This window comes from Arvicanthis niloticus, chromosome 2 (assembly GCF_011762505.2).
Source record: "Arvicanthis niloticus isolate mArvNil1 chromosome 2, mArvNil1.pat.X, whole genome shotgun sequence".
Lineage (NCBI taxonomy): Eukaryota > Metazoa > Chordata > Mammalia > Rodentia > Muridae > Arvicanthis > Arvicanthis niloticus.
In genome coordinates this window covers 5,895,394-5,910,376 of record NC_047659.1, presented here as the reverse complement: position 1 = coordinate 5,910,376, position 14,983 = coordinate 5,895,394, and the positions used below count along the sequence as shown (strand labels likewise).

At 44.8% G+C, this 14,983-nt stretch overlaps 1 protein-coding gene and 1 long non-coding RNA gene across 8 annotated transcripts in view; one reads left to right on the top strand and one right to left on the bottom strand.

Moving 5' to 3' along the window:
• The window catches only part of Tsc1 (TSC complex subunit 1), a 49,847-nt gene extending 41,489 nt beyond the window's left edge, over positions 1-8,358 (bottom strand). For 3 of the 7 annotated variants that reach the window (XM_034494429.2, XM_034494435.2, XM_034494433.2), the window contains exon 1: positions 8,277-8,358. The gene's annotated coding sequence lies outside the window, so the exon portion shown is untranslated. Of the gene's footprint in view, positions 1-7,923; positions 8,045-8,247 lie in introns of those variants that run through there. The other 4 variants (XM_034494431.2, XM_034494436.2, XM_034494430.2 and 1 more) reach the window with 2 other exon arrangements.
• A 342-nt stretch (positions 8,359-8,700) lies between these two features.
• Positions 8,701-14,031, top strand: LOC143441247 (uncharacterized). Its single transcript, XR_013108464.1, has 4 exons — positions 8,701-8,910; positions 10,011-10,305; positions 10,708-10,809; positions 11,926-14,031. It is a non-coding gene; the product is annotated as an uncharacterized LOC143441247 (long non-coding RNA).
• The last annotated feature ends 952 nt before the right edge of the window (positions 14,032-14,983 follow it).

Below are 14,983 nucleotides of genomic sequence, written 5' to 3'. Positions count from 1 at the left end.
TTTAGGGATTATTTGGTTGGAAGACTGTAAATTCCATGAGGACAGGGGTCACATGTTTGAGACACCCAGGACTATCTTGGTACCTAGGCAAATATATCCATTCAATCTGTTTCCTAGGATACCACTAACATCTCTGACTGACAGTCCTGGCTCCACACCACAGACATAGACTTACATGGGGTAGAGGACAAGCTCTGGAATACACAGTGCTGGTCAAAGTCAAACAACAGGATTGAACACCTCTCCAACACAGTCTCTGCCCTAGTGACAGGGTAATCACAGTACCACATGGCACACATTCAGGGAGCCATGCCAAGTGTCTCAGCAGCCACTGAAAGTGCTGCTGGCCACTGGCCCTACAAAAGGTCTGGCCAGACCCTGCAAGTAAGAAATGCTACCTAACTGCTTCCACTCCACTAAGTAACAGAGCTGAGCTGGTGTGAGAGCCTCTCATCTTCAGAGCCCTAAAATCATCAGTTAGTCAGTGGGTCACACTGCCTTCCTCTAAAAGTTGGATCTTCTACCTGAAAAGAGTGCTTAAGGTGAGGAGAACATTAGGATACAGTGAGGTGAGATCCTGTAGCATGTCCAGCTAAGGCCACTTTCCTAGACAGAATACTACTACAGGAACCTGAGTGAAGTACATCTCAACACTAAGACTTCATTTCTTTATCATTATGCTTAACAGTAAAGTACTGAGACTGGAGTGGCATCAGTTTTCCATGGCACATTAGAGCCTACCTACCAGTATTATTTTTAAGTGTTCACATATTCAGTTATACTTACATCTTGCCATGGGAGGGGAGTTCTACTGGGCATAATACTGACATCAGTGAAGTGAGATGGAAAGCATGAGTCTCCGTGGAAGTGAGGGTGTGGATGGAAACACTCAGAACACAAGAGTAACATCAGCTCCTACTTCTTCAAAAGAGGAGAAAAAGAAAACATCCCCAGATCTTCAGAGTTGTCCTTCCTTGATATGTGATGTAAAAGCCATGCTGACTGTAACTTCATTTCTATAAGCAATCTTTTTGAGTAAAAATAAAAGGTAGGCATGAGGAAGACAAGGGCTTTGTGTGTCAGCACAGTGAGAACAGAAAGAACACTGGTTGGTTTTTGCAATTTATCTTAATTAATTTCAATGTTTAGATATTGCCAGATTGTTTATGTGTCTGGGATTAAACATGAACTCCAGAGAAATGGCTGTCATTAACAGCACCTGCATATATCTTTTCACTACTTTTGTCAGGACAGTGGCTCAGATAAAATGATTAACTGTATAGCATCACCTCAGGGAGCTTTGTACCCACTGGTCTATAATAATCAAAAGCAGCTTCCAATATCCATAAGGGTATCTCTAAATGTAACCTGTCTTCACTAGTCTTTGTTTTATCTGTAAAAACCTAAAGGCAATTCAGACAGACGCCTGCATAAACAGACTCCTGCATCATTAAGTATACTTGAGACATAGCAAAAATGTTCCATGGCTGTATTTGGTCTAGCTCAGGAACTCAAAGGTGACTTAAGAGTAATATCCTATCAACTGAACCAAATGCTCTCAGCACTAATGCACCCAAACAGATTAGACACTTGATTTAATTTTCTCTCTCTGGATGCAAAAGGAAGGAAGGGTAAAAGACCTGATGATAAGTGTGTGATTTACAGTCTTAGCAACTGTAGAATCTCTCGAGGTCACAGAAGCCAGCACAAAAGAGCTCCAACATGCCAGGCTATCTGCTTATAATTTCTGTCCCACGAGTCCTCAGTAGACAATGAACAGGTCACAAAGCTCACTCAACTCAAAAGGTGACAAGCCCTCTAGTCATAGGCCCACAGGGCCACAGCTAGGTTCCACAAGCCATATTTTTTCTTCAGATAATAGTTTAATTTTGACTATTAGCATGATCAAAATTATATACCAAGAAAATACATGCAGGCTGGACATAGTGATGTACACCTGTGATCAGGCAGAGACAGTCTTACTGTAGCAAATCCCAGGCCAGCCTAGACAGCAGAGCAAATCTCAAAAAAACAATAAAACAAAATAAATAAGAGATACCACATGCATATTTCAAGTAGTCAACACATAGAGCTTCCCTAAACAGAAACAGTGCAGGGCAGCTGAGTATAGCAGTCCTGCATGTAACTGCAGCACTAGGAAGCTGAGGCAGGATTCTGGAAAATCTCAAGGCCAGCCTGGACAGTGCAGATTGGTGAAAGCTTTACATGGGACAGAGTGAGAATCTGTGTCAAACAACAGAATGAACAAAAGAGAAAAAGTCTAGGGTAGAAAGGCACAGGGCTTGATAGCACAGGGCAGTGCTTCTCCAAGTATAGTCCCCACATCATCAGCAGTACCCAGGAACTAACTAGAAATGATTGTTCTTAAAGTGGGGAGGGAGACAAGGAACAATAGGAAGGCAGGCAAGTTCCTGGGCCTTGACCTGGATCTGCTTATGAATCTTAGACAATGAACCTCTGAGGTGATTCCAACAGCATCAAAGGTCAAGAACCAAGGATGGGATGGGGGCTTCTGGAGAGATGTCTCAGCAATTAAGTGCACTGCTGTTGTTGCAGAAGACCCAGGTTCAGTTCCCAGTACCCATATGGCAGCTCACAACCATCTGTAATTCCAGTTCAAGATTACTGAAGCCATCTTCCAGCCTCTATAGGCAACTGGACACATCTGATGTAAATATACACACTCTGGCACACACACAAATTTAAAAAATAATACTGAAGTAGATTTTGGTGGGGGTAGTGTACAGTGAGGAAAACCCAGGGAGAAGAAAGTGGTGAAGACAAGAGACAATAAGGGAAAAACCTATATGCAAAAATCTTGGGGAAACATAATGGGGTCGTCGTCCACCAGGTGCCAGGACAGACTGAATGCCAAGCCAACAAGCATTAGTATGTCACATGCCTCAGTCTTTACAAGTTTTTGTTTGTTTGAGACAAGGTCTCATTGCATAGCCCTGGCTTGTTTGGAAAGCTCTATGTAGGCCCAGAGCTCACAGAGATCCTTCTTCCTCCACCTCCTGAGTAGTGGGACTAAAGATGTGCACCACCATACCAGAACGATTACTTTTTAAGTATGGTACCTAAGGCTGAATTCCTAGTAAAGCACAAAGAATCATCCAATACAGAAGTTTAAGCAAGTGACTTGTAACACAACAGCATATATACTCACCTTCAAAAGGTAGCCCTCGGGCTGAGGCTACAGCTTAGCTAGTGTGAATGAGAGCCAGCCTCCTCTTCCATCCACCCCTCCCCCGCGGCCCCCACTAGCAGGCTCATATATTTGAATACTTGATCCCCAGTGCTAGAACAGTCTGGGAAGGAGTAGGAGGTCTGGTCTTGAAGGAGAGTTGTCACTGAGGGTGGGTTTGAGGTTTCAAAAGCCCACACCATGGCCAGTTAGCAGTTAGCTCCTCTTCTCATGTTCTTTCTCATTCATAGTCTCTCCCCCCTCTCTCCTCTCTAGTATAAATTCCCTTAGTCAAATAAGAAGTAACTAAGAATCTGGAGAAGAATCTGCCTGGAAGGCAGGAGTATCTAAGTTTGATCCAAGCATCCATATAAAACTAGGTGCAGTGGCACACATACAGCCCAGTGCTAGGGTAGAGAAAGGCAACCTAAGGTTCAGTGGTCAGCAAATCTAGCTTATCGGGTGGGTTCTGGGCCAGTGATAGACCCTGAGACGGTATTCCTGAGATGATACCTGAGGTTGTACTCTGGCCTCCACATGTGTGTGTGTACACACATGCATGCACGCGTGCACACACGCACGAACACATGCACACAGCACACACTAAGTAAATGGTGGGGCTAGTAATATAGCACAGTTGACAGCGTGCTTATCTGCTGTGTACCAAGTCCCTTCATTCAACTCCAGTATTACAATAAAATAAATACATAAGAAAATGTAAAAGTAGGCCTTTCCTTCCTACCAGTTCTTTAAAAAAAAAAAAAAAAGTCTTTGATAAAGCCCAAGTATGTAGGGTTTGCTGGAGGTTTTTATTGTTGTTGTTTTGTTTTGTTTTTGCCTTTTAATATATGTTTTGCCTGATTGTCTGCCTGTGTACTACAATTGTGCTTGGTACCTGCAGAGGCCAGAAGACTGTGTCAGATCTGCTGGAACTATAGTTACAGATGGTTTTGTGAACCCTTATGTGTGAATACCAGGAATTGAATCCAGGTCCTTTTAGCCACTTAGCCATCTCTCTAGTCTCTAAATGTGTTTTTTAAGAGCAGTAAACTATCTAGAATGACTAGTTGGGCTCTAAGCAAGGTTTATAGCATTTCTAACACTGGTTCCAAAATCTCATTGTATATATTCATTTTGGGGTGATCAGGTATCAATTGCAGAGATTAGCTCACAGATTTTTCAAACCTTAACAGAAGAATAGATTTGCTCCCACCACAAAAACCAGTTTTTAAACCACTACTTAGCCAAACATGACTGTGCATAACAGTAATCTCAAAAATCAAGAGGTGGAAACAGGAGGATTAGAAACTCAAGGAAAGCCCTGCCTACACAGTAATTCAGGACTGGCCTAAATAAATAAAATAAAAATCCTACTGACCCATGGGTTAGTTTAGGAGATTGGGCAGTTTATCTCAATGCAACATTAAATACTTGGGTTCTGAAGCCAATCAAAGTTCATCTTCTAGCTCAGCAAGTCTCAGAATCCTTTCCAATCCCTCTCAAGGCTATAGGAAGAATAAAGGGGGTCAGACATGAAAACACTTAGCTGTGCTTAGCACATAACAAACTTTTATAACAATGTTACCACTAAACAAAAGGTATTGCAGAGTATAGAGTGTTTAGCAGCACAGGCATTTACTAACAGGTATCTGAAACACTAATAAAACCATTCTGTAACTTAAAACTGATACACTTCAAATTTGCTACTGTTCTCTGTGAGGGACACAATGTAGCATAAGTTTAGCCATCATAGGCAGAAAACCACTGCATCCATCCTCCAGCACCACTCTGCTCTGCCCTATGGAATCACCAGCATAAGACAAGATCAACCATTATGAGCCTACAGCCCTATTTATTTACATCATGACCTGTGAGATTCAGGTCAGTGGCTACCATGCCTTGTTTGGGAATACTGCTGTGTGTGTAAGTCACTTTATTCATCAGATGTCAATCTATAGTCATTTAGCTATAAAATATATCCTTTTACTTTACTTTTTTCTATTTCCTTGTATACCCCCCCCCAAAAAAAGGAGGAACTAGAAGAAACTGACAAGGTCCTAAGGTCACCCATCTTTTATATGTATGTAAATATGTACATCTTCTTATTCTTTCTAATTAAAATTGACATTAAATTAGTAATTTTCAGTAACTACAGACTTAAGAAGTAAAAAGAAAATTAAGCTCAAATTACTTTATGGGAAATCTCAGTTAAATTTAAATGAGTATGCACACCAAAAATATTGAGTATGCACACACAAAACTATATTACATAGTTATCAACTGATGATTTTTAAAACACACAAGTTCAAAACAACAACAAAATCTTCAACTATTTCATATACTTTTCTTTCATGCCTGTGGCCAATAAGACTTGTCTTTAAAAGAGAGATTTATAAGAGATCATGCAGGGAAACATTATTTAAAGGTAAACAACTTCATTGTCCCATCCAGCCCAGGAGTCACTCATTTTCTTTGTCATTATAGAACTATTAACATAGAGTCAAGACCAATTAGCATTGTCAGAGTATTTACTAAAGCCCAGGAAGACGTTGAATCACAGAAATCTGGCCTTAAGGATATCCAGCCAGTTCCCAACATAAATACTCACTCAGTACAGCACTGGAATTCAATAATAATAATAATAATAATAATAATAATAATGTAGCCTTGAAAACTTTGAAGGAAGAAAGAATAGATCAAGCCAGCTGTGTGCAAATTTCAAATTCACCACAACTTCACAAACAGGCTAGAAGAAAGCTTAAGGAAGGCCTCTGCAATAAATTATAAATTGAAAAAAACAAATAGCCAAAATGATACTTTAAGTCTATGGTCACCAACCTCTTTGGTATACAGAAGCAGACTTTGTCAAAAAAAAAAAAAAAAAAAAAAAAAAAAAAAAAAAAAAAGCAAGCTGAGTATCTATCCTCAAGGACAGAGTACACAGGTATACCTACTATAGGGCCAGATACTCGGTACACAGACGGTCAGATAAACTCTTTTGGGATTCTTTGCTTCTGGCAATTCTGTTCTTCTGTAAACATTATATATTCAGGATTGTGTTAGATCTGACCTGGCCAGACTGTTCAGTTTTATCTCACAAGACTGCACAGAAAACATCCACCACAGCAGCAGCAGGACCAGGTAACTCTGTTCTTAGGCCAATAAGGAAGAATGCCGCTGAGATACAAGACTGCAGACACTTCAGCTTACTGAAAACATGCAAGAAACTGGCAGCCTGCTTCCTTCTACCTAGGAATTTAGGGACATACCAAGTGTTCATGACACCAAGAGATGCATGAAGCTAAGAAAGCTTACATCATCTGCCCTTCTAGCCCCATGATGTAAGGGTGTTTTTAGAGAAGATATTAACTTTAGTAAGAAGGTATTTTCTGTTCACATCCTCCATAAATACCCCTTACATTTACACCAGGTGGTTAGAAAAGTCTGAACAGCCTCGTTTGCCTGATGTATGACTGTTAAAGGGACATTTCCTTACAAAACTCTAAATCAGTTCTCCTATTTGCATATCCCAGGTTTATTCAGCGATGCTAAACTTAAGAATCACAGGTGGGTTGCTCAGTAAATCAAAGGTCCCAGATTAGACTCTGTGATGCTTCTTAGAATTTACCACCGCACTCTCCCAGCCTGTTTGAATGCAGATGACTCCAACTTGATCCTAAAGTTATAAATCAAAATATCTCAGAAGAGCATTAGTCTATTTTAGTACTTTCACAGCTTACGCTAAGTAAAGTGAAGTGCTAATTCTATACTTGTGTTTTTAAGTAAGGGTTTCAGCTTTTTTTTTTTCTTCAGTGAATACCATCGGTTTTATGGAAAAATACAAAATACTTTGTAATCTAATTTGGATTAACAAATACACGGTGCTGTAAGAAAGAAAAGCACCTCTCTCTCTCTCTCTCTCTCTCTCTCTCTCTCTCTCCTCTCTCTCTCTCTAACACACACACACACACACACACACCCCTACCTTGGCCAAATGATTGACTACACTCACTTAATAACAGGCCAGCTTTAATCAAATAACAGACAAATGGAACCAGTCAGACCTCAATTCCAGTGCTGTCTCAGACTAGGGGGGTGTGACCTTGGGCAAATTATCCCAATCTCTCCAGGCCTCAGTTTCTTCTTCTAGAAAGACTGCAGATTGCTTCTCCTTTGTCCAGAACCAAAGACAGGATGGCTACTAAGCATTTCCAATAGTGCCCGGTCACACAGGAAGCCTCTATCCGCCACCCAAAATACGATAGTTTCGGTTACTGGCGGACCACACTCCCCGCCATCCCCACTTCTCTCCCATTCCAAACCCAAAACGCAAGAGGCCAAACTCTTAACCCACAACACAAAGAAAGTGCTGGGATTCTAAAAAGGCGCCTGGGACGGCAGGCAGCCGGTTCTCCAGTTCCTCAAATGAATGAATGAGCGAGCGTTCTGCAGTGGCTGGGCAGGTAGCTGTCTCTAGCGAGCACCTCTGCCGACTTGGAGGTAACTGTCTTGCAGCATCAATTAAACACCCACAAGTATACTCGGAGCCAAGCACTCGGCCGTGCTCACTCTCACCGAGACAGCGGGCGCTGGGCAGCCTTGGGTGCCCACAGGCGGCCTTCATTCATTCTCCACCCCCAACCCCGGCGGCTGCCGTCGAGTCTCCGGCCGCGACCCCACCCCCGGGTCCCCGTGCTCGGCCCGGGGTCTCTGACCTGCGCCGCGCACGCCCGCGGGAGCCTGTCACCGCAGCAAGCGAGGGGGGCGGGCTAGCGGGGCCACCTCGGGCCCTGGAGCTGCAACCATCCATGCCTTCGGACGGACCGGGCCCGCCTCAGTTCCCCGGGCCCCACCAGCCCAAGCCCAGACCCGCCGGAGCCAGCTCGCGATGAGGGCGAGGAAGAAGCTCCCCGAACCCCCTTCCCCGGACCCCCGGCTCGGCCAACGCGCTCCGCAGCGCCCCGCAGCGTGAGGTCACGCTGCCAGGGCTGCCCCGAAAAGCCCACACGGAAAAGAAGGGGAAACACCCCCGTACTCACCCACCGTCTCCTCCCCCTCAGCTGTTTACCTCACAGTCCCTCCAGTCTACAGGGCGCCGCCATCTTGGACGCGCAGCACCTCCCCCTGGCGTGAAGCGTCCCGAACGGCGGAGGCCTCCGCTATGAAAAAGGAGTCCCTACCGGGTCTCTCCTACGCCCCGAGATTAATACCAGATGACCAAAGTCTCATCCTTTACCGACGTGACAGGATATACCACTTACGACGATGCAAACTGGCCGAGAAAAATAAAACTGAAAGAGATTTTAATGTGGGGGCGGGGACGGCGGAAGGATCGCAAAGGTGGGGGCAGCAGAGATCTTGTGACTCTGAAGGAGGCCGAAAGAAGTGCCGGCGCAGAGGGCGGAGCCACGAGAGCGGCCGAGGGGTGGGGTGGGGAGGGGCGGCCACGTGACGGTGACAGGAGGCGCGCGCTCTTAGCAAGCACAGTCAAAAACAAGTTGGCAGGGCTAGGCGCAGTGGAGAGCGTTGGCACATCCGAGACAGGCACCTCTCTCTGCCTCTGGCACACCTGCCACCTTTGGGGTCTCCCTGTGGGCGTTCCTAGTTCTCAAGGAGCCTCTGGGGTCCGCTTGGATGGACGACCTGTCAATCACAGCAAAAAGGATGGGGCTTCTTTTTCTTCCACTTTTTCCTTTGCAGAAGTGAGTCTGTGGAGCGACTTGTAAAGGCCAACCTTAGTTAGAGGATGCAGTTTATGTTGTAAAGTCAGAATACCTTGATTTGTTTGCATGCCTTGACAAGGTGTCAAGTCTTTTCAAGCCTCGGTTTCTTCCTCTGAAATGGCGAGTTAAAGAAGCAAAGAGCTACAGCATGTAAAGATACTGGGTCCCATGCCTAATGAGTGCACATTGGCAGAATAGGATAAACAAGAGAGGGAGAGTGGAGCTTTGCACTACCAGTTGTAGTGCAAAGCTTTTTAGAGGGATATCAGAATGTATTTTGTTCTTATTTGCTTTCGTTTTCCCTATTTATATTATTTTTAATTAATTATGTATTTATTAAGGTTTTCCGAGACAGAATTTCTCTGTGTAGCCCTGCCCGTCCTGGAACTTGCTCTGTAGACCAAGCTGACCTGGAAGTCAAGAGATTCTCCTGCCTCTGTCTTCCGAGTGCTAGCTTTAAAGGCGTGTGCCGTTGTCGCCACCACAACCTGGCATTACTTTTTGTTTTGGTTTGTTGTTGCTGTATTTTGATTTTTTTTTGTTTGGGTTTGGGGTTTTATTATATTTAAACGTATATAAAAGATGATAAGCAGGAGCTGGAGAAATGGCTATGCCATTAAGAGCATTTTCTGTTCTTGCAGAAGACCGAGGTTAGATTCCTAGCATCCATATGGCAGCTCCCAACCACCTGTCATTCCAGTTCAAGGAGATCTATCGCCCTCTTCTGGCTTTCTAGGACTGCTCGCCTGAACATACATACATGAGGCTCTGGTTCATGTACTTAAGCAAATTGAAAGGAGGCAGAGGAGGGGGAGACATCTTAATAAAAATAAAACTCAAAGTACTTTAAAGTACCACAAGACTCAGTAGCAGTGTGGAAATTCTTTTTACTTCTGAGACAGGGTCTGAGTCTTTGCAGCCCAGGCTGGTTTTGAACTAGAGATTCTCTTGACTCAGCCCCTTTCCCACTGCTTGGATTACAGAAATGCATTACTGTCCTAGTTTGCTTTCTGTTGCTGTGTGATGAAGACCATGACCAAAAACAACTTAGGAAAGCATTTTTTTTTTTCTTCTCACAGCTTCTAGTCCATCATGAAGAGAAGTCCTGGCAGGAACTCCAGACAGGACCGTGGAGGAACAGTGCTTCCTGGCTTGCTCTTATGGCTCCCTCTGCTTGATCTTTCATAAAGTGCAGGACCACCTTCCGGTGCAAGACACTACCCACAGTGGGCGGAGCCCTTTAAACATCAGTTACAGGCCAATCAGATGGAAGCATTTTCTCAGTTGAGATTACCTCTTCCCAGATGATCCCAGTTTATGTTGAATTGACCAAAATGAACAAACAACCTAGCCAACACAACTGCCTACTCTCAGGTTGGATTGTACATAAAAGCTGATTTTTCATAAATAGAAGTAGGAGAGTAGGTTGCAAAGAGAGTAACATCCCAGACACAAGGAATTGAGGTTTATAAAATGCAGTGGTATAGTGCAGCAGAAGGGAGTACCTCAAGGGGCCCTGCCAAGAATCAGCCATGCAGTAGACCTAATATAAAAAACGGTTTATTGATGGGATAGGAAGGGGACCTGGAGAAGAGGGTAGAGACAGAGAAAGGAGGGGCACAGAGGAGAAAGAGGGGAAAGAGAGAAAGAGGGGAAGAGGCCAGCTGGGGACACGTGGGGAGGAGGGGGGGATGGAGAGGGGAGGATGGAGAGAGAAGTGGGGGAAAGAAGTAACAAGAGGTCTTATATGTGTGGCTCCTGGCTCATACCTGGCAGGTGGAGACACAAGCTGGTGCTCTGTAACTGTTGGGTGGAGCCTAGAGGAATTGCTGACACTGGAACCAGAAGAACAAGACCCTTGCAGTAAGAAAATTCTGGGTGAGTTTTGGAAATAAGTTTGGAGACTTATTGGGTCCCAATTCAATATGGCCTGGGAGAAGAAAACAGGTGTCTGAGTAACCACATAGCGAGTGGGGCTCTCTAAATGCCGAAGCCCTTTTTGCTAAGGCTACTGTTAGACTCCTGGTAGGGGCCCTCCGGGAGAATTAGAAAAATGCACTCTTTCTAGGTTTACTGGACATGAGCAGAGTCCAACCTATATCTTGGCTTTCTCCCTTATTTCCATCTCTCGTGGGGGTCATTGGAGCAGTAAATGGCCTTTTTAACATGAAGTCTTGAGGCACAAGGGCTTCCTAGAAAGGTAGCAATGATGCCAGGATGCCCGGGTCTGCTATTGTCATAGAGGCAGATGGGAGACATTGTAGATTCCAACCAGAGTTTGGATGCAGGCTTCCCATCATACTAACCAGGCAAGCCTTTGTCTCCACACACACAACAAGGAGTGATGCCTAAAGAAGTGGGCACAAATCCATTATGCCCTAACAATGTAGACTGTGCACAGCCTCATTCAGTTGTTGTCAAGTTTGTTCAACCTGTGCTCACTGTGGGCAGAGCATCCGTTAGTCCCCAGACCTGGTCTACATTTTATACATTTCAGCTGTCCAAGCACAAGTCCTTAGGGAAAGTTCAAGGAAAGGAAAGGTGAGGGCTTGCGATTCTCTCAACTTCACTGGTCCATAAGCCATTTCACAAGAGTGGATCCTTGCCTCACATTCGCACCAGTGTGAGGATTCAAGTATGCTTAGAGATTTCTGAGACCATCAGTGGCTGGGAGATTTACAGGGCTGAAGGAATGGGGGGAGGGTCCCTTCCCAGTCCTGCTTCCCTCAGCTTGCTGACCTCATGGGGATGGAATGTTCTCACAGGCAGACGGGAGCAGTGAGGTACTGAACTCAGGGATGTTGGAGAGAGGCCATAGCCACATTGTTACTGTTTATATAGTGTCTGGAAGAAGAACGGTAATTGTTGCCAGGATATGGACCACCAGGGACTGCTGAGGGGATGCCAAGAATACAGGCAGAGACTGACAGCCTGGCTAGTAGCTGTTTTACCAATCTGAAGAGCTGTTCATCAGACTGTCTCTTTTTTACACAGCACCCTAGAGCCTCCCTGTGGCAGGGGCTCCCTAAATGTGACCAGTGTGGGCAGATGGTGTTGATTTGATGCAGACTGTGGGCATCTGTCACTTTAGTCATGCAGCGTCTTCTCTTGCCTGAGGAGGTGACTTGCCATCCCCCTTTCTACTTGTGGTAGTGGCCCTGGCTGTCATAGCACAGGCCACCAAACATGGATCAGGCCTCACCGAAGCGAGATTCCTATCTTCCAGCTCTGCTGATAGGCCTCTGTTTGAACATGTGACTGGAACGTTTGTATGGAACTCTCCTACCAGCTCAACTGCCTTCTCCAGTTCCATAGACCATCCTATATGGGTTTGTTGACTTGCCATTCCTTCATGGAAGGAGTGGGCAGAGAGGGACACTGGGTCCCAGCTTGAGCATCTAGCCACTCCTTCCAGCCAGTTATATGCAATTTATTCTAATGGCACCTGGCTTGGGATCGCAGAGAGGGGCTGGAAAATATAAGCTGGGAAGAGAATGGGAAGAGGGCTTTATCTACACAGGCATGGAGGAGCCATCGTCCACGCTGGGTACGGACTTTCCATCATAACTCCTCTCGGGTTACCTATACTTCTTCCATAACCCCTAAGCCATGGTCTTGTAAGCCTTATAAACTCACTAGTTCACTGCAGTGAACTTTGGTTGCTGAGACTCTAGAAGGAGGCATTGGGAGGCGTTGCTTTGTCCCCACTCCCAACCCAAGGAGAAAATCCTTGTAAAAGCGCTTAACCAACAAAAGTACTTCCCTGAGTGTTTAAATACAAGCATGTGAAAAGATATCCACCCCCCCCCCTTTTTTTCTAAACTAGGATAGAGAGGCTGTGGCCTCTCCCTTTCTGTGTACCATGTAGCAAACTATACAAGAATTCAGCCCCCCCCCCAACAAAACAAACCAAAAAAAACCAAACAAAAACCCAGAGTCCTGAAGGGCCTAGGAGATCATTTTGGCATGTAAGCATAAGGGTTTATATTTGCCCCCAAGAACCCACATAACAAAGCCAGGCATGGTGGCACACCCTTGTGATCTCATCCCTTGGGAGGCAGAAGAGGGTTGGGTAGAAAAGCCCCACAGTCCCTGGTCCCTGTGAGTGGGAGCTGACCACAGCTCCACAGCACCCTGGGCAGAAGAGAAGAAGCCCTCCAGAGTCTTGCTGGAGAAGACAAGAGCCCTGACCCAGAAGAATACAGATTTAATGACAAGAAACCCAAAGCCCAAAAGACAAAGAACAGCTTGTAGGACACAAGGCATTGCCAGTGACATGCCTCCTGCCTCAGGGTGGAAAATATTACTGTGTTTTTCAATACATTACTTTTACTGACACTGGCTTTGGACAAGAAGCACAGGCCTACTGTGACCATGACCGTTGTCTTTTCCTGGATCACACCTCCAAGTTTAGTTCTCAGCACTAGGGAATCTGACTCCCTCTTTTGGCCTCAGCAGGCACCCATATTCATGAGGTATATACTCAGACACACACAGTCTTTAAGAATACATGCCCTGCCTCTAGTACTTTATGCTTTTATCACATATTTTACTTCTAAGTAGATTATAAACCTCAATAAAAAAAACACTTATTATTTTCTCTTTTAAAAATCAATTGCTTGCTGAGTGTGGTGGAACAATCCCAGCACTTGGGAAGCAAAGACAGGCGGATCTCTCAGTTTGAGGCCAACCTGGTCCACAGGGCAGGACAGCCAGGACTACATAGAGAAATACTATCTAAAATAAAATAAAGACTCAGTTATACTGGGAGCTACAAAGGTGGCTCCATGGTTAGGAGAGCCTGCTCCCCTTGCAGAGGACCCACATGACAAGTCACAAGCTGTGACCAAGGGCATCTGCATATGCACGAGCACATGCCTCAACACAGATGTACGTATATACATATAATTAAAAATAAAACTTTTTAATTTTTATTTGTGTTTTTTCAAGACAGGGTTTCTCTGTGGAGCTTTGGCTATCTTGGAACTCCCTCTATAGACTAGGCTGGCTTCAAACTCAGAAATCTTCCAGTCTACCTCCCTAATGCTGAGTCTAAAGGCATGCATCACCGCATATGTATATGTATATGTATATGTATATGTATATTATATAGCCCTGGACACATGGAACTCAATATATAGAGCAAGAGTTTATGCCTGCCTCTTCCTTCCAAATGCTGGGATGAAAGACGTGCACTACTACATCCAATTTAGGATCAATTAGGTTTTTAATGTCAGTAATGCTGTGCCTGCATGTGTGCCTGTGCACCATATGCATTCTTGGTGCCCATGGAGTCCAGAAGAGGGTATAAGATCCCTGGAACTGGAGTTACAGACACTTGTGGACCACCATGGAGTGCTGGGAACTGAACTCACATCCTCTTCAAAAGCAGCTTCTTACCCACTGAGCCATCTCTCCAGCCTCAAACCTACTTTCCTACTTTGTGTGTGTGTGTGTGTGTGTGAGAGAGAGAGAGAGAGAGAGAGAGAGAGAGAGAGAGAGAGAGAGTTCTTTCTACATAGCCCTGGTTGTCATGGAACTTACTATATAGACCAGGCTCGCCTCAAACTTGCAGAGATACACCTACCTCTGCCTTTGAAATACTAGGATTAGAGGTGTGTGCCACCATGCCTGCCTTCTCAAATCTACTTTTTAAAGAAAGAAATATATTGAGAAAATGTATGTGTTCAGATGTTTCCTCCCCGTTCCTAGCATCCGTCCTTTCTTATTTTTTAAGACTTATTTTATGTGCACGAGCGCTCCAGCTGCACTCGTGCTTGCATGCCAGAAGAGGGCATCATATCCCAGAATAGATGGCTGTGAGGCACCCTGTGGCTGCTGGGGATTGAACTTCCTCTGAAAGTGCTGGCAGTGCTCCTACCCGCTGAGCCATCTCTGCAGCCCATATCTGTCATTTTTAAGTGCAGATCTACATTCTTATCTGCAGTTTCTCTTCTCCCACCTCTGGGCTGAATCTCAATTCCTCATTAAGGTTCTTAACATAACTGTTGACTGATTGGTTCTAAAGCATCCTGAGTAAAAGAGTTCTCTA